Source organism: Rhinolophus sinicus, chromosome 2 (genome assembly GCF_057876585.1).
Source record: "Rhinolophus sinicus isolate RSI-liver-muscle chromosome 2, RSI-T2T, whole genome shotgun sequence".
Lineage (NCBI taxonomy): Eukaryota > Metazoa > Chordata > Mammalia > Chiroptera > Rhinolophidae > Rhinolophus > Rhinolophus sinicus.
The window spans coordinates 55,620,788-55,641,238 of NC_142502.1; the positions used below are offsets into that span (position 1 = coordinate 55,620,788).

The following is a 20,451-nucleotide window of genomic DNA, read 5'->3' on the forward strand; positions in this document are numbered from 1 at the left end:
AACCTACAGGCAATAAATTTGCCAAATCTTAATCTAGATTAATCTCATCATTCATGATATGATGTCGATCACATATACATGTTACATATACATCATCATACATGGATACACGTACTCAGACATAAAGTACTATACTGAATATTTCAGGGACTGTGTTCTGAAAATGAGAAAATGATCCAAATAATAGCAATTTTCCCCTTACTCTCTTTCTTTTTTCTATTATATGATGAGTGATGAAGTCATTTGAGTCATATCAAAGATATTGCATTTATTCTCTGTGGATATTTTATTATCTTTCAAACAACAAGATAACAATACCTTATACTCATGGTTTCTATGCTTATAAATCAGATACTTTATAAATATTCATAGAAGCAGACTATTCCCTACAGAATTATCTCCAAAACAATAATTATGCAAATTACTGATTGTCCAAATCACTTAATTTCTTAGCAATATGCAATCTGAGCTAGCCTAAAGACAAGTTAATAAACAGTCTTTAAAATAAATGATAGAAGTGCCTTGTATCTATAATCAGTGATAAAGTTTAGAAAACAGAATGAACAATCTTAGAGGCAATTTTTAATTTGATAAACACATACTAAAACTCTTCCATAAAATATATGAGAGATATTATAAACCTGCAAATAAATTCAGCATATCACAAGCGCTGTAATCTAATAACATCTCTTTCGCTTATAGCAAAAGAGCAATATTCTACTGAATAGTCCTGAAAGAGTATTGTTTACCTGCTTATGCATTTAACTCCACTAAGATCATAACCCAACTTGGATATTAAAACATTCATTTGTGTGCTTTTTTTTCTTAAACAAAGTGAAAGATTTCCTAGTAGAAGTGTAATTCTAGTGTCTTTTCATACCAATTTTTTCTTTTGTAGGCACCCTGGAAGGCTTTGAACTATAGTTCAACCAACTACAAAGACCATGCCATTATAACCATGATAACAGGAGCAATAGCTTTCAAATAATGATGAGAGCTGATTTAGCAAGGTTTTTTTAAATGAAACATGTAAACTGTATTTTAGAAATCGTATCAAAATCTTTCTACTACCTAGTTTGCTACAGAGATGTAATTATTAATAATGTTTTCTTGATCTGACTTTCTACTCTTTGTTCCTTCATTTAAGTTGCAATGAAAACAACTAAGCTGTTTATTAAATAGCTCAACACTGCTCAGTCATGCAACACTATAGGTGTCCGGTGGGCTGAACATGCCCCCTGGGCCCCAGGTGGCTTATGGTCTAATTCGCAAAGCAAAATGTGCAGGAAAAAAAATAACAATAAAAGTTTAAAACAATAGAGGCTAGTACAGGCAGTTCATCATTAATATAACACTGAAGAAAAACACAGTTGTTACATAATTTGGAAAAAATTCTCTAATGACTGAGACTATTTGTGTGATTGAACACCTAGGTTTCAACAGAATTTGTATTTAGAGAATCCCTAAAAAAAAAAAAAAAAAAAAAAAACTAAGTTTATAAATAAGAGAAAAAGTAATCATATGCCAAAATAAATGAAAGTAAAATGGAGAACAAATTGGGGCACATGTTGAGAAAACTATTATAATTAGTCACAATTAGTCAAAAAAAATATTTAAATGACCTCTGTAAGACAAGACTATGTATTTGGTAAAACAAAAACAAAAATAAAAAGCCTGTCTTCAAGGAGCTTATATTCTGCCGTGAGGAAAGGGATGATAAATATATAAATAAATGAAATTATTTTTTATTTACTTAAATAGACTATGAAGATAATAACAATCTAATGTGAGATAGAAAATAACTTGGCAAGTGGTGGGGGGAGATGATATTTTAGCTAACAGTGGTCAGGGAAGGCCTCTTTGAGGAGACATTTGGACCAAGATTTCAAAGATGAAAAATGTGGCAGCTATACAAATATCTGGAAAAAGCTTTCCAAGAAGAGGGGAATAAAAACAGCAAGTGCAAATCCTTCTAGGTAAGGATGAGTGTGGCATATTAATATGGGAGATACAGAGAAAGAGCCATTGTGGCTGGAACATCTTGAAAAGGGAGACAATGTTGGTTATTTCTAATAATCTCTTTTCACTAGAACGTTTTATTGTCTCTGTTCAACATACAGTCATGCATTCTTTAACAGAAATTGCTTTCTAAAAAATGATAAAGCTGCCTTCACAAAAATTTTATTAGTAGTCATTTATTTTTACTGACCATATTTTGAAATGCCTAAAAAGACTGTAGTTGTCATTATTCAGGTATACCTTTGGAAAACAGCTCTTTATGAACTAACAAGACCGTGTTTTTCTGAAGTAAATAGTGCTCATCTAAAAGTGTTCTGTTTTCTAGGATCTGGGAAATAAAAAAATGAGAGTCAAAAGTTAAATAAATTTAAAAGAAAAAAACTGACCCAGGTCATAGAATTAGCAAAAAAGGACAATTAAAACAGTTATTATAACTGTATTCCATATGTTCAGAGTTAAGGAGACATGTGGAAAATATTTAGAAAAGGGTCCACAATAGATTGGGGGAGGGAGGTTATCACTTTGTGAGGGGTGAAATGTCTAACTATTACATTGTTTTGTATACCTGAAACTAATAATAAAAAAAGGCCCAAAGCAAACTTCTATAGATGAAATTTATAATATTTGAGATAAAAATACATTGGATGGGATTAATAACAGGTTAAACATTGAAGAAAAAATTAGTGCACTTGAAGATATAGCGAAAGAAACTATCCAATATGAAACACAGAGCGAAAAAGAATATTTAAAAATAAGAAAATAATCAGCCCAGTATGGCTAATTTCATACAAAGGGGTTCAATAGTAAGCAGACAAGAAAATACAACAGAAAACAATTCAGACACACACAAATAACTCCAAATTGAATAACAAGAGGCCTATTGGAGTTGAAGCCATTTTCTATAAACAACTTCAGTCCCACATTTAAATTAAAAAGGAAGAATTTAAGAAATTAACAGCATCTTATAACAGTAATTTTCACCTTAAAAGGCATAAATGTGTTTCTATAAAATAAAATAAAATAAACACGTTTGCCGTACAGAAATATATCCACATTGAATATTTGCTAATCAATATTCAGCCTCCCTCTGGACTAGGACTATAAGTTTTGGTTAGTGAGTATAAGCCAGATCCTTCTTTTCTCTTATCTCCCTGTACCTCTTTGGTGTGTTTTTATTTTCTAATTCTGCGTACAGATGTCAAGGAAGGACTGATTCCTGCCCCTCCATAAAACCTTCTCTGATACAACTCACTGTTGGTTGGTTGATTGGTTTTTTCATGAGTGTTAGGTTTTTTTTTGTTGTTCTTTTTTTGTTTTTGTTTTTTTCACAAGTGTTAGTTTTGTCGTTATAACTACATGGTATTTCTGGCTGCAGGAACTATATTACACTCTTAAAATGTACCAGAGTATCTAAAACAACATTTGATTCACACCGTGCACCCCAAAATTATTAATATAACAAAAGGTAGCAAGACAACATCTCAAATCAGTGAAGAAAGATGGATTATTCAATAAATGTCATTGGGTAGCCAACTACAAAAAAAATAACACTAGAGCTATACCTTATACTATACAGCAGGATAAATTCCAAATGAATCAAAGATTTAATTGTAAAAGTGAAAGCATAAGAGTATTAGAAGGAAGCTGGGAGAAGTGTTTTATAATCTTGGTGTAGACGAGCCCTATTTAAACATGACACAGAAGCTATAAATCAAAAGATTGATAAATTACAACCACACACAAAAATTTTAATAATCTTTAGAGTGAAAACTACAATAAGTAATGGCAAAAGAAAAATGACAAGCTGGGATAAATATTTGCAACTCATATCACAAACCAATGAACAATAAGCACCTACTATTTGATAATAGAAAAATAGGCAAACAATGTGCACAGACAGTTGGTGGAAAATGAAACACAAATAACTCTTAAACACATGAATAAGGTAATAAGAAAAATGAAAATTAAAATTACACTAATAGACCATTCTTGACCTATCAGAAAGGCAAAAATACAAAAGGTTAATAATATTGTTTGGCCAGGCAGTGGGGAAACAGGCATTTTTGTATGCTGCTAGTCAAAATTGGCACAACCTCTATGGAGAGTAATTTGATAATATCAATCAAAATTACAGAAGCACATACTCTTTAACCCAACTCCGTTTCAAAGAATTTTTCTTAAAGACATAGTTATTTGTGTGTGAAAAGACCTATATAAGGTCATTCACTGCAATATGGATTGTAATAGCAAGATTGGAACCTACCTAAGTATACATAAGGGATGACTGGCAAAATAGACTATGACATACCAAAAAGGAAAATAGTTTGACGCCATTAAAAAAAAAAAAAGAAAAAGGAGTCAATTTGTTACTTGAGCTATGGAACAATCTCCACGATAGCATGTGAAAAAGCAAGATTCAAAACTATGAGTAGGACATGCTACCATGTGTGTAAAGTGAGCTGCACATCAAGGATGGGGAGAAACTAACACCTGCTTTACTTGTATTTGCATTAAATATCTGCATAAAGATACACATGAAATGTAATAATAGTGGACTCGGGATGGGCACAGAGGTGAAGCAATAATTTTCATGGTGTTTTCATTATACATCTTTTTGGTTTTTTTAAAAATTATGAGCCAACTGATTGTCAAAACAAATATTTAAAAATATATATTTTTATAAATCTTTCACAGCACCTAACAGTGCCTGATTCATACTGTGAACTTAGAAAATACTTACTGATTAGCAGGGGAATGCCCAAATAAAACTACTGGCCCATGTTTTCTTATTGTTTTGTTGTTGTTGTTGTTGTTGTTGTTGTTGTTGTTTTTAAATTAAAGTTTATTGGGGTGACAATTGTTAGTAAAGTTACATAGGTTTCAGGTGGACAATTCTGTAATACATCATCTATATATCACATTGTATGTTCACCACCCAGAGTCAGTTCTCTTTCCATCACCATATATTTGATCACTTTTACCCTCATCTACCTCTGCCCTCTCCGTTACCCTTATTATTTTCAAAGTTACAAATTCTTTTACATAATTATCATATTAAGAAGTGTACTAAACTGTTTTTATTAATGATCTAAACATTTTGGACTATGGGAGTTTCTGAGATTAAGAGACGGAAAACATTTTGTATGGCTTCTCCCATGTAGCGCAAAGCCAGGTGGAAGTGACATCGGGAAAACCGTAATCTAGGAAACCTGAATTTTAAGACTATTTTGCTTTTCAGTGAAAGCAAACTGTAAGGCACCCCTTTGCTGTATAGCTACTTGTGATCCCAGATGAATGATAAGCCTATTTGATACCTTCCTTAGCCCAAAAGAAAGTGCCTTCCTCTGACAAAATAGTCATTAAAATCCTAATGGTTCTCAAAGAAGTTATCTATTACAGTCCTTGCTTCCAAATTACCCATACTCATGAATCACGTATGAGTTATTTCAGTGCGTAGTGTCAAATTATTCAATTGAAGCTAACAAAACACAAGCATTCACTTTTGTAGACATAGCCGATTTCATATAAACTTATAATCTTTAATAGCTGGGTTTGCACCAATCTTCAAGAGATCAGAAATGAGAAAGATTAGCATTGATAAGTGTCTTGGGCAGGGTCCCCCAGAAAGCCCCTCGAGAAAAAGACTTGCAGGCAGGTAGTTTATTTGGGAAGTGATCTCTAGGAATAGGAGCGTAGGATGGGAGAAGCTGTGGAGAAGGAGGGAAGGTGAATACAAAGATGTGTTACTTAGTTAGAAATCCCATGGGCAATAATTATTCAGTTGTGTCGGAGGTTCTGAGAGGCTTTATGGACGTCCATTTCAGCATTTCTAACCTGGCATGAAAAGGAAGAAGCATATATCTATCTGGTATATTCCCTAGTAGCCGAGGATGGCCCCACGGCATTAACCCCTTTGCCCCCACTTATTCGGTAGATCATGTATGAAAGCCCAGCAGTTCTAAGGAGTCAGAGAAGTCCAAGATGGGAAACAAGAAGTAAAAGACATTGTCAGGTTACAACTATATAAGTCTCGTCAAAGTCTGTATGGACCTGGTCACTACAACAGTGACTAGAGAAAGAAGTGAGGCCAAGATGATATAAAGTGGCATACACCAGGGGTCCAATTCACTAGACAATGATCAGGCAGTTCTGCTAGTTAGTGACTGTTGCTTGGTTCCATAATCTTATTCTTTGGACTTAGAGACCTAAAAATACTAGCAACGTAGCAGCCCCAGATCAATCCATAGATGTCTATACACTTGGAAAATGGGTGGAGGTGAATGGGAGAAAAGATAATTTTGCTCTGAAAGGAACAGATTCATGTGTTTATTTGAAAACATTGTACCCTGTAAACCATATCCAATAAAGCACATCCTGGGGCCATTCTGAATGGGTCCTGAAAGGGCAATAAGACCCCAACAGAGAGACTCTGTGTCACATGGAAGAAAAGTCAGGAAGGAGAGTGGCAGAGTAGAAAGGGGCTTGAATATTCTCAGTGAGGCTCTGAAAAAGCAGCCATCAGAGAAAGAGTCAACTGTAAACACATCCCAGGTCCTAAAATGAGAAGCCATCTTACAGCGATACCAGAGAAGAAATAACCTTTCTGACCCCTTTTCTATTCCCTCCTTTGCTCTGACCACAGACACTAAGGTTACTAAGAAAGATGAGGAGGAAGCAAGTGTCAGATTGTGCAGTGGTTCTCCAACTCTGGAGTGTCATCATTCACACGGATCACCTGTTAAAACATACACGTTGCTGGCCCCATGCCCAGAGTTTCTGATTAACTAAGTCTGTGTGGGACCTAAGAATTCGCATCTCTAACAGTTTCCCAGAGGATACTGTTGTTCCACAAAGCAACCACTGAAATAGTAAACTAGAAAGGAAGGCCCACATACTCTACCTGGATTCCCACCTGCAAAGAGCTTCAGCTGGGGTAGAGGAAGTAAGTGTAATTTTGAATGAAGATGGAAATGTTTATTGATAGATGGGAGTGGAAACTTTTTATTATTGAACTGAGACAGCTTATGTGAGTTACAGACACAATAGGACCCTGAGCCAACGCAGAAAACCCACAGAATTGGCCACGTTTCCATCTAATAGCAGACAAGCTAAGGCCACTGGAGAAATTTAAAGGGGCAGAAAAACAAAAACCCTTTCTGATTATATCCCATGATTATGCGAATTACAAAGATAAGGCACCACACATTGCGGAAAGCAATTGACCTTATGAAATCCATTTTTATATGAAAAATAAGTCAAGAGATTATTTCCTTAGACATTTGTTGACAATATCAAATTTTAGTTTTACTCACTAAGCAACTCTAATACATTTATATTTTATAATAATTAGATTAACACAAAAATTTCAGAAACGTCTAATACCATTTGCCTTAGAAAACAATAATAATTGCTACAACAACAATATGCTAAATAAGTATTTGAGGACACTAAAGTTTGAGGACACTGGTCAGTAGCAGCAGCTCTGAATAGCACAGTGTTAGTGCAGAAGTCTCTCTCCTGCAACCCCTTTATAAAGAGAAGAAATGTTAGTAGGGAAAAAGAAGAGCCTTAGGTACAGTGCAAGCAGCAGAGAGAGGAGCAGTTAAGGAATTGGAATCTGCAGTTAGATTGCCTGGTTTAAACAGCAGTAACCTGGAGCAAGCTATTTAATCTCTCTAAGCCTCATTTTCTCATTTTAAAAACAAGAATAATAATTTCTACTTCACAGGTTTGTTATGAGGATGAAATGAGATAATGTATATGAGGCACTTAGCACAGCGCCTGTCCTATAGCAAGCTTTTAACAAATATTACTATTATCATGACCACATTAGTCCTCTAGAGAACCCTGTAATATACATGTAACACACAACGGGCTGGGAAATAGAGAAAATTCTAAAATGCTACATGGATGCAAAGTGCCATTGCTGATCTTTTATTCTCATTGTCTTTCTGTGTCTCTCTTTCTGTAATACAATATGAAGTTTGGTGTGGTAGAAAGAATATTGTGAATGGGTTTTGCACACAATGACCCACCCAGAAACTCAGTTTCCACATTTGTAGGATGGCAATCATAATGCAATGCTTAGGTCCCAGGGATGTTGTAAGATTAGAAGACACGGCATATTGATGAGCCCAGGGATGAGCCCAGCAATGAGTACAGACACAGTGACAGAGGTCTCAGGGAAGCAGCTTCGAAGCACATTCTCTATGCTAGGGAGCTCTCCTTGCGTTACTACAGAAAAACTGCAGGATCCTCACATCTGGGCTTCGAGGAAAGTAAGAAAGATGCTCTTTCTTTGAAAAGTGACTTCTTAGAACACAAGATGTGAGAAGACCTCAATCAAAATTCTTGCTTACCACTAGCTTTAGGCAGATAGTTAAGAATATTTTTTTACAGATCAACACATAGAGATCAAAAGAAACACATTTAATTATTTATAATGTGCAACATTATAAAATGAAAATTCTGAGAATAACTTGTGGCCTGAATCACTATCAAGTTTCTGCTCCTGAATGTTCTAATTATATACGTCAATACTCATCAATACTAATTATTACAAAGCAATAAGGAAAACATTACTATATAAATAGCAGTCTGTTTTGAAAATGCTAAGTATTCTGAAACCTGTGCATATCTAAATGTTATAATACATGCGATTGGCATGTAATATTATCTATTTATAAAACAGATACTGCACATATTAAGTTTAGTTAATGCCTTAGGAAAAGCTATCTTCAGCATTTCCAAATCCTACAGACACTATTTCGCAATGAATAGGTATATTGAATGTGATTTTACTTACCCTCACATGCATAGGGTTTGATTTAATCACCTCGTAGTCATGAGAGAAATAAGGATGGAAAGAATTACTGGTCCAGGCTGCAGCCCAGCATCACAAGCAGAGGCAGCAGGGCCCCCAGCTACTGACTGTGGCACCTTGCCCAACTGACTCCATCTCTCCTCCTCTTTAAAACAAGAGGACTAATTGAATTGGCTATCAGGGTCAAGTTGGAGCTGGGAGAACTAAGAGCAATATATGAATAGATAAACCACTCCACCTCATTGTGACTCAGTTTCCTCATCTGTAAAATGACGTATGAGAGTTATCACTGATCACCTTTGAAGCATGCAAATTCTGTGATTCTAGGCTTAAACCGAAGGCCCTAGTTTAAAGGTAACAAAGCAACAGTTAAGGAAGGCCTTCTTTCCTTGGATCTCATTCCTAGATACAGACACCGACCCCCAAATCACCCACCACTTTTGGGAACTTTCTTCATAAACTGCCAGGCACAGCAGAGATTGTTTGGGTGACAGCATTACCTAAGGCAACACACATCCTAAATACAGATAAGCCCTTCTTCTGAAAGAACTTGGAAAACTGTGAGTTTAATTGCAATTAAAAAGGCCATTGAAATTCAGTGCAACTAGGAGACAGCCTGAGTTTATTCCAGTATTAAAATAAACAACCTTGTAAAATATACCCGTTTGAATTTTAGGCTTAAAAAAAGGAGGGTTCTCAATGGATCTGACTATGTTTAACATTTAAATATTTATGCATGAATTTGCATTTTACTGTAAATCATAGAAGATTATTGGTTTATCTAATAAGTAATCAGTGTGTTAAAGGGGATTTGCAATTGAAGAAAGCTGTAATTTAAAATGGCCAAGCATGCTTAATGAAAATTACCCCTTTTTAATATCTCTTTTCTAATTAATAAGTGTTTTTCTAAAATTTAAAAGCCAGGTGTTCAATAAATAAAAATAATGTCTATGAAGTGTAGGCATTTTTACATTATCCTTATTTAAATGGTGTTTTAGGATTAAAAGGGGCCTTTAAATGTCACCTTTTTAAACCCCCAGCATCACATCTGCCAAGTGGTCATCTAATGAATGTCTGAATTCTTCAAATTTCAGAGAATTCACTACCTATCATTTCATCATTAGAGACCATGGATTATTAGAGTTTCTTCTATTCTGCCAAAATCCAACCTAAATTTTTTAACTTAGAAAATTAACAAAATGGCCAAGTAACGTAATGACCAGTGTCTATATCTGGAATAACATTTTAATAGGAGCAAACAACTTGTTAGTTTAATCCAATTGTGACTGGAGTCATGTGGCATTAGAAAAACTCCACAACACTGGTGGAGCAAATTTCCATAACATTGTTCTTAGCTTTGCAGAGACCAACTCTGCTCATCCTATTGCTCCCTCTGCCTAATTATAATTACCTACTCACTCTAGGTACTTCCATGACTGAGTCTCTACTCACCATGTTAAGAACTTCTGTGATGTTAACAGTAGTTTGCCTCAGACTGGAACTACTTCCCCTTGAACAATGGAACAAGGACTTCTGGCCACACTCCATGGGAGTCAGCCCTAACACCATGTAAATCTCCCTTAGGGGCATCATGAAAGAGTAAAAGGGGTCCTGGCCCAGGTCAGTTTTCCAAGCCTTGTCCCCACCTGGTTCTGACTTACTCCACTTACATGCTCTTGAGGTCCTGAAATGTGTGGTGCTGGAAACCCTATCAGGTTACTAGAACAATACATCTAAAGGGAGAAATATTCTTTAAAGATCTATAGAAAGTTGATTCAGACTAAGGAACAAGGATTAATACATAGTAGTTTGACAACCAATTAAGAAAATATATACCCTAAGCAAGAGTTCTACAGGATGGCTTGGTAAAAGTAGATGCTTGTTATCAAATATATGGTGATGGAAGGAGAACTGACTGGGTGGTGAACACACAACGGGATTTATAGATGATGTAATACAGAATTGTACACCTGAAGTCTACGTAATATTACTAACAATTGTCACCCCAATAAATAAATAAAAAAAAAGAAACTAAAAGTTTAAATTGCAGCAGAAAAAAAAAAGTAGATGCTTGTTAAGCTAAATGAATCTAATAGCAACAAAATGAAGTAACTAATTTCAACCTATGTAGGGAGATTTTCAAGCAGGAAGATCTGACCATTGTTCCTTAACACACACTCTATAAGCGACTTCAGCCAGGCAAGATGACAAACTTGCATACCCAATACCACCAGTGCAACGTCACCTTCCCCTTCTAGCACCTTTGTTGGTCATGCACACACGGTTATTATATTCTCTCTTGCATTTTTGTCTATCTCATGTGAATACATCTTATCTCTACAAGCAGATTAGAAACTCAACACCTTACTTTATCATACCAGGAATGTTATCAGTAGACAATAAATTCTTATGAAATGAACTGAATCTAACTGAATTGAAACAAATTGGGAGAAAAATGGCTTTTTATCGCAGCAAAACTAAGTTGACAAAAGGGTTGAATAAGATGCCTAACAGAGTTCTGAGATTGGATAATTGAGTCTTAGAGAGGGGCTGAAAAATGATACTGCACAAATTAAAAAACAAAAGGTGGAACAATTATAATACAGGCGAATGCTGTCAGTTATGGACTGTGGTGGGCAGAATAATGGCCCCCTAAAGTCATTCGCTTCCTAATCCCTGGAACCTATGAATATATTATTTTAAAAGCAAACTGCACTTTGCAGATGTGATTAAGTTAAAGATCCTTAGATAGGGATTATGCGGGTGGAGCCCATGTAATCACATGAGTCCTTGAAATTGGAAGAAGGAAGCGGAAGAGTGGGTCAGAGAGATGATATGGAAGAATAAGGAGAGATTTGAAGCATGAAAAATATTTGACTTGCCACTGCAGGCTTTGAAGATGGGGAAGGGGACCATAAGCCAAGGAATGCAGGTGTCCTTAGAAGCTGCAAATGGCCTTCAACTGCCAGCCAGCAATAAATAATGCCCTCAAGGGCAGTATACTAAGTGAAATAAGTCAAAGAAAGATGACAAGTACCATGTGATCTCTTTTATATGTGGAATTGGAAAAAAAAAAATTAAAACCACCAAGTTCCCAAATTAGTAGTAAAAAAATGAAAACAATGTCCCATGCCATTTCTCTCCATGCAATACTTGGGACACACTTCTATGAGAAAATGGGAGAGGTCAGAGCTAGTCTGCACAGGCCAGGCGCCTAGGATTCCAGTGCAGCCAGAGGGCAGGACACATGCGCGTGAGAGATTAACAGAATGGGCTTAATAGTCAGACCAAATCAGCTGGAATCTGGCTTCTGTGTTACCTTGCTCAAGTTACTTCACTTCTCTGAGCCCTCCTTTCCTCATCATAAAGTAGGACTGAAAAAAATCTGCCCCTGGGAGTGCTGTGAGGTTTTCAAAACATACAAACAATCACATTTGAATGTTAATTTTCTACATGAAATACCAGTCTTTATCTTTGCTTCCATTAAGGAAGGAAGGAAGGAAGGAAGGAAGGAAGGAAGGAAGGAAGAGAGGGAGGGAGGGAGGAAGGAAAAAAAAGGGATATCAGTCCTACATCCCCAAGGAACTGCATTCTACCAGCAATTCAAATGAGCAGAAACAAGATTCTCCCCTAGAACATCCAGAAAGGAATGCAGTCTTCCAACATCTTGATTTTCATTTGGTAACATCTGTGCTGGACTTCTTACCCACAGAACTATAGAATAACAAACCTGTATTGTTTTAATCCCTTACATTTATGGTAATTTTTACAGCAACAATAGGTATAGGGAGAGAGAAAGTTCATATGCCAGCCCTAGTTAGTGGAACAGTCATAGTTACTGAGACTGGTTCATGTGAGTGTGGGGTGAGAGTTCACACATTAGCTATGCCTTTTGGGGGTTAGGGGCTCAAATGCAGAGATCAGGAGACATTTCTGAGGCAAATAGTGGCTGATCCTACCCCAAAATCTACCATATATACCAGTTCTTTCTTTTCTTTTTCTTCAACTCTCCTTACTTTCCTTGATCCTAATTTTCCGACTTTTATTTAGTAATTTATTTAATCTCATAAGGCCTTAGAGAACCAAGGATATATAACATCTCAAAGTGCTCATAACCTTGTCAGTACAACAGATGTACCAAGTATTTACATTGTATAATAAAAGACTTGACACAATGCTTTCAACTGCATTCTCATTTAACCCTCACAGTATCAGTCTATGGAAGACACTAATTGTAATGTGGACTATAGTTTTGTGTGTGTGTGTGTGTGTGTGTGTGTGTGTGTGTGTGTGTGTGTGTGCGTGTGTGGAAAAGCACACTCCAAATGGGGCAGCAGGGGGAAAATTCTGAGAAAATAATAATGATCTACTAAGCTTTAGCTACTTGAGTCTGTACAGTGTAGACATGGCCAAACCCCGAAAGGTTTACAAAATCAAAATATCTTTTCAATGAGATTCAAAATGGATCAAAGAATTGTTATTAGCACTGAGAACTTACTGTTCTAAATCCTAAATCAACTTCTACCCTGGGAGCCATTAAAATCCAAAATAGCTTTTGAATATCTCCAATACTGTGAGTAGAGCCCCAGCAATAAGTTCCCGAGAATTCCATGAAGAGACAGGAACTGCACTCAGTGTACAGCTACCCCACATCAGACACCGAAGGAGTGCTTTACTGGCTTTCCCTCACTTACCTCGGGACAGCCCCCACCACCACCCCCATCAGTCACTCTCCTCCTCTAGGTAATACCTTTGCACTGAGGACTTTGAAGCTCAGAAAAATCAGTGCGCTGGACCACCAACAGAGAAGTATTTGACGAAAAGCAACCATGAAGCTATATCATTGCTAACAGTGGGACAAACTGGATCGCAAAACAAGTCAGCCAGATAAAGATATGTAATAAACTACAGTAGTGTTCTACTGCTGTTGTAATATATTACCTGAAATTTAGTGGCCGAAAATAACACAAATTTATCCTCATACATTTCTGGAGGTAAAATGCCCAAAATCTATCTCTCTGGGCTCAAGTCAAAGCGTTGGCATGGCTGGTTCCTTCTGGAGGCTCTAGGGCATATTTATTTCCCTACCTTTTCCAGCTTCTAGAGCAGGGGTATCCAAACTGCGGCCCGCGGGCCAACTGCGGCCCGTAATACATTGTTAATTGGACCGCAGCAAATTCCAAAAATATATTTAGTTTACTTAAATAAACCAGGTGAGGCAATACGTACTTCACCTTGAGTGAGTGGCCCGGCTGTTTGTGTATTTTACCACATATGGCCCTTGGTGAAAAACGTTGAAGAAAGCTTGGACACCCCTGCTCTAGAGGATGCCTGTATTCCTGGGCTTCTCCCTCCGTCTTCGAGGCCAGCAGGATAGCAACTTCCGTCCAGTCTTTCTCTGACTGACTTTCCTACCTAACTTTTAAAAGGCCCCTTGGTTACACTGGCCCATCTAAATAACCCAGGATAATCTCCCCATTTCAAAATTCTTCCTCACATCTGCTAAATCCCTTTTGTCATTTATGGTCCCATATTTACAGGTTCTGGGAGTTATCTTTGGAGGTCCTTACTCAGCCCACCATATAAGCATATGTAGATTAGAGTTTAGCTAAAAACAAGGAAATATTGAAGTGGGTCAAAAACTGGGTGAAATGCCCAAGCACATGAGAGTGGATATTATTGTTTCCAAAATACGCTCTGTGGTGCAATAGATAATAGTAAAAGTAAATGAGCTCTCTATGTAAATGTGACTGGGTGAAGGTAGGTGAAGCAATCAATCTATGCTAACTTTTAAAAGAAAGAAGACTTGAGTTGCAACTCTAAGAGAGACAAATGCAGAGGCGGGACATAGAAAAGCAAGCTGGGTCAAGGTTAGTGGACGATGCAAAGTCTTTCTCCAGAGTTTGGGCAATAGCGATGCATTCAAGGGGCCTAGACAAAATTCTTCCAAACGTTGGCATTCCTATCACTGCTCATTAACTGGTTTTAAGTTCCTCTCGGCATTGTAGAAGCTTTTGCTCCCAAATAATTTCCTTAAAAGCTCTAAGCAGCTCTTGAGGGAAGAATGCTAGAGCTAGTTGTTTCAGCACTGTAAGATAAAACAATCAGGAGAAAGAAGGGCAAGAGATGGCTCATAAAAGCTTTAAGTTCCCTGAATTCTCAAGGCCAAGCCATTTATAAGGTCTAAATTGCAGACTATTACTATAAAATGTAAGTGTGTTAAAGAAACATCATCGGCATCTGAGACAGAGGAGGTTAGGTTCAGGGCCCAGGAGCGTGGCCTGATGAAAGCATTCCTCCCCATCTCACTTACACTCCATTACCACAGGTACCTAACTTGTCCCTTTGCTTTCAGGTTTGCCCCCACTAAATTCATAGGACTCAATGCTAAGATTATTTTTCCAAAACACACATCTGCTCACCTTGCTTTCCATCTTAAGCTCTGATAATGATGTCATAGAATGAAGTGTAAACTCTCTGGTTTAACACATCAAGTCCTAAAAGTGATGGTACCTACCTTTTTAATTTTATCTCCTACCCTGCCCTTTCATGTGTTAAACAAGCACTTTTGTCAACATGGATGTTCCAGTATTTAAGATACCTTTCTCATTTTTATCTCTCTGTCTTTGCATATGCTATTCCTTTCACTTGAAAAAAGATCTACTCATTCATTGGCTGCCCAATTCAAATGCCAATCACTCAGCAAAGCCTTCCTGAAATTAGCTTAGCAAAGTTTTAAACTCTTCCTATGTTCCACTCCCATTGCTAACATAGAGGCGTAGAGAAAACGTCCCCAGTGCTTGGCAAACTTGAACCCAAGCTCTGTCAGCATCACTTTCCAAAAGGTTTCCATCAGGTCACGGCACAGGACGGGCCCCCAGGGAAGTTTTTCAGCATGTGCTGCCCCTCAAAATCAACTGTGAAGCTTTGTAAAAGATGAAAAAAGAAAAAAAATTCTAAGACCCATCCAAAGCTGACTGAATCAGAACTTATGAGAGTGATGTTGAGAGGGCTTGGAGGTTTTTAATAAGTTTCACAGGTGATTCTGATGGAGAAAAGAGAATGAAGATCCTCAACCAGGCTGATGCTACCGCAGAGAAAGAACAGCTAATGCTAGTAACTGTGAATGTGGAATCAGACGCATAGGAGGGCTAAGCCAGAGCTAAACAGACAGCCAGGGACCCAGTTATGTAGACTGAGATTCAGGACAGCGGAGGGCTGAAGTCCAGAAATCAAGGTGGAAGCTCTTCTGTCTGGACCAATGAAACATTAGAACTGGAGGAAGAGTAGGTCTCAGTAAGGAATCAGGTACACTGGGTCTGCCCTAGACACACTGGGTACCGAACTCAGGGGAGATAAGACTAATTCAAAAACTCACCAAATGGAGGCTTCTCCACACAGCAATATTGCATCATCACCTTGAAATTTGTTAGAAAAGCATCTCGTGCCCATCTCAGACCTACTTATTCAGAATCTGTGTTTTAACCAGATCCCCAAGTGATTTAAAAGCCACATCAAAGTTTGCAAAGCACTGGGGCCTGGTTCCAGATGATTCCAATGCTGCTGGTCTGTGGACCATATCTGTGAAGCAAGAGTCTTGACCTACAACTGAGCAAGTGGAAGAAATTCAACTATTACCATGGTGAGCAGTTGAGGGCAGGAATCTCAATCAATCACCTTATCTCAGCATTTAGCACAGGGCCTTGGGAACTGACAATGTAGTCTATTGGCTGAGACCTAAGGATTGGAAGCTGGTTCAATTCCAACTCTACCTCTCACCAACTGTGATGTCTTAAAGTTATTTAACTTCTTTGTGCTTCAATCTCTTATCTGGAATATAGAGATAACCGTCTCATAATAAAGAGGGAGAGATAGCATGGTATTTCTGATAGCATTATAAGTGCTAATAGATGACAAAAAAATTAATGGATAATCAATTATTGATTGATTGGTTGATATATTATTCATTTTTGATGAGGGAAAAAGCACCAAAATTCTAGTGGTGTAAACGATTTCAATCTGACTCATGTACTCTAAAGAGAAGAATCCTTAGTGATCTTAATGACTGGCAGACATCCCAGGCATAAGACTTCTCAGTGTATTGATATGTAAGTGTCTCCTAAGTGACAGGTGAAAGAATTTTCCAAAGCAAAATGATTGCTAACCTTTTTGCAGTGGTGACACCAAATTAATGTGTATAAGATCACAAAGATCTCTTAATCTCTCCCAAATACCTAAAAAGGACATTTGTTTTTCATGGGTTATTTTCATTAAATTAAATTTAAATTGATTTACTTGACAATATTTCGACATTTTGCATTATAGGGTATTGCAAATCTGGACAAGAATCTCTGTCATAACAAACAATATAGATAAAAAGAAACACATTCAGTTGTAAGCTAATCTTTAAAACAGCTTCCTTATTTTTGTCTAGTACTTTTAAATTGTCAAAAAACTTTTACTCCTCATACCTCATTTATCCCCGTAACAACTCTACGGTTGTTTTCTCTAAAGACTAGTAATGTTTGTTATTCCCGTCTGGCAGACAAGGAAATGAAAAGGGATTTTAAGTGTTCAAAGTCACACAGCTGGTTGGTGGCAGAAATGGGACCAGAACTCAAGTTTCCTAATTCCCAGCCATTTCTTTGAGCCACCACCAGCACCGCTGCCGACATCTGATTGCCATATATTATCCTGGATCCAAACCCAAGTCAAAGCCAGGTCACTTGCTCAGCTGCCCAATATTCTAATTCCTCCCCCAACCGAGTGTCCTTCCCAAAAAAGTATGTTCTAAGTATCACAAAGGCAACAGTTATCTACATAAATATGAAAAACTTTTTAGTTGTTAGAGTAACTTTTTTAGTTCTAGAAGTTAGAGGTCAAATTTGGAAGTGTGACTTAATTTTTTTCAATTTAGAATGTTTCAAATTATGGCGAATGGTAATTTTGTTTTTTATTTGATGAGTTCATTCCTTCACCATGCACTACATTTGCCTACAGATTTCTCAACTCCCTTTAAAAAAATGTTCTAAGCTGTAAAAGGCAGTTTTTAAAAGGTGTTACTGCACATTACAATTTTGGATACCAATTTTTACTAGGATCCTAACACTTGGGTTTTGGAAATGAGCACAAATCTTAGACTGACAAATGATAAAGCAATGAAACCTTATCAATAAAGATTAATATTTAAGTCCTCAAAAACATAGTCTACCAACCAGCATGTTCTTTAGAAAAAAAAAAAAAGTCACTGTAGTTCAAGATTTCAAATTACACCTTAAACTTTAGAATTAATATTTTAAAATGTTTCCCAAAGTTAACATACATTTTTAAAGCATTGCTAATGCTTCTGAGTAGTCTATAGGGTTATATAATTTATGACAGAACAATCTTAGAATCATCAAAGAAAAACTGACAACTCTAAACTGACAAGTGTAAAAAATTCCAAGTTGCACTGACAATTCAGATCTACTTCCTTTCATGCCCAGATTTACTTAATATCTCATTTGATTTTCAAACCTTCCCTCAGAAGCAATTGGAACAAAACCATGAGCAAGCTCAATCTCCATTTGGGCATGTAACCCTTTTACAAACACAATTACAGCCAAACACCATTGTAACCTAATTTGCATTTGCACTAACTAAGTTACAAAGCACATTGAGAATGCCTGCTATGCATACTACAGACTTATTAGGAGGATATATTGCAGGGCTTCTGTGAACACTAATTAAAAAGGTTTTATCTTTCCCCTCAGGTCCACTGAAATTGTTCAAATGCCTTGCCTGCTACAACTTTGTTCAAAAACAGTTTTCAAACATGTGATCAGAGCTAGGCAACTATTTCAGGTGGCATGATTCTGTTTCCACAGTAGACAAGGCCTGAGAGACAAAGTTTCAGTGTAAACTTTGAGCTTCCTTTCCTTTGTTATTTTGTGTTGCAACCTTAGCATTATCCAACTGTGGACTTTTATCTGTGAATATCTAAATCCTGTCTAGTGGAAAACTAATTACTGAACCACTGAGAGCTTCATAATGTCCTGCATTTAAGTCCTGAGCATCATACATAATGCATAGGCAGCAGTCTCTGCACTCTGATTACAGAACACTGTCATTAAGTGAGCAAATTAAAGATGTGAATAATTCACTGGCTGAGCTTATTGTCACTGCTGCATTGTGAAATTAGAATTTCTAATAAGTACTGCAATTTTTTTAACCCAATTAACACACAGAACATCTTGAGACTGATTAGTACAATAAAAATTATTACCTTATTCTTTTGCTTCACAACAGCCAAATTAAATACTGTACTTAATTATGCAGCATTCATTCCTTCTCTGCTAAAAAAAAAAAAGCCTATCATTTTAATAAGAGTTCTAATATGTGTATGCGAGCTAAAAATACAGCACATGCATCTGTAGCTCACTGTCTTTTTGCAAAGTTTTTTTTTTTTTTTTTTTTTTTTTGAGTCTGAATGTCAGTATTCTCACCAGTGGTGGATTATTATATTAATCTATTCTTAAACTAAATACTTTTTTCTTTTCGGAAAAAAACAAACAGCACATACAGAATTGACAAAGTAACTAACCTCCCCAAATTGAGTTAAAATATATTATACCTCTGCTTTTTTCTTGGCTCTTTAGAAGCACATTAACAGATTTGCCCCCACTATACTGTTTGTGATTGAGGCTGAAACATATATTTAAGAAAACTAATTGAGTAGGAAAAAAAATCAAGTATCTGTAACAGTGGGTCTTACCTCTCAGATGCTCATTGAGCACCCAGGGATGTGTCTCACTCCTGCCAGGCAAGTGGGAAAGTCCAGTTTATGCTCGGCGTGATGATCCGACGCACAGAGTGTCTGCTGCCATGTTAAATAAAGAAAATGATCATTTAAACCGAGGCTTTTGTCTCCCAATATTTCCTCCTGCAGCCCCTTTCGCATCAAAGCCCAGAGAGGCAGGCACATCTGGCGGCAGTCCGGGCTCCTGACCGCAGCTGCCTCTGGAGAGCTCCCCCCTTCCTTTCCAGCTTCTCTGCATCCCTTTCCTGGGCAACTTCAGCCCCCTAAAATGGGGGAAAGAAACGATGACACTGCAGGCAGAATATGAGATTGTTTGCTCAGCCTCTGTAGCCACCTCCTTCTTGTCTAGACATTTTACAGAAAGAGAATGAGAAGGGGGAAACAGCGAAGGTGCTCTGAAAATCAGTCAGACACAATGCTATAGGGAGATGGAGAGGAGGGCAAGGAGAATGAGAGAGCGAGAGTGTGTGTGTGTGTGTGTGTGTGTGTGTGTGTGTGTGTGTATGGGGGGGTGGCTGTCAGTGCAGATAAATCTGCATATGGAAATCAGGGTTATCCCGGGTACAGTTTTATTTAACTATGATCTACTGTTTTTTTAATTAGACCAGAAATTTAGCAAAGGAAGGGAAGAAAGATAGTGAGTCTTGAAACCAGAGAAGGGAGCAACTTCTAATTCAATGGACTTGAAATTTCATAGCAACTGCAAATAGCAGACCCAGAAGTTGTAGGGGGAAAAAAGGAGTACAAAACATAGGGTGTTATTTCCCTTATTTTGTTCAATAAACAAAAAGAAAAGACTCCTTCCCTCACC

The 20,451-nt window shown here is 37.1% G+C and overlaps 1 long non-coding RNA gene across 3 annotated transcripts in view; it reads right to left on the bottom strand.

Moving 5' to 3' along the window:
- Positions 1–20,088, bottom strand: part of LOC109453591 (uncharacterized) — an 876,632-nt gene extending 856,544 nt beyond the window's left edge. For all 3 annotated transcript variants that reach the window (XR_012496692.2, XR_012496688.2, XR_012496689.2), the window contains exon 1: positions 19,596–20,088. This is a non-coding gene — a long non-coding RNA (uncharacterized LOC109453591). The remainder of the gene's footprint in view (positions 1–19,595) is intronic.
- Positions 20,089–20,451: the final 363 nt, after the last annotated feature.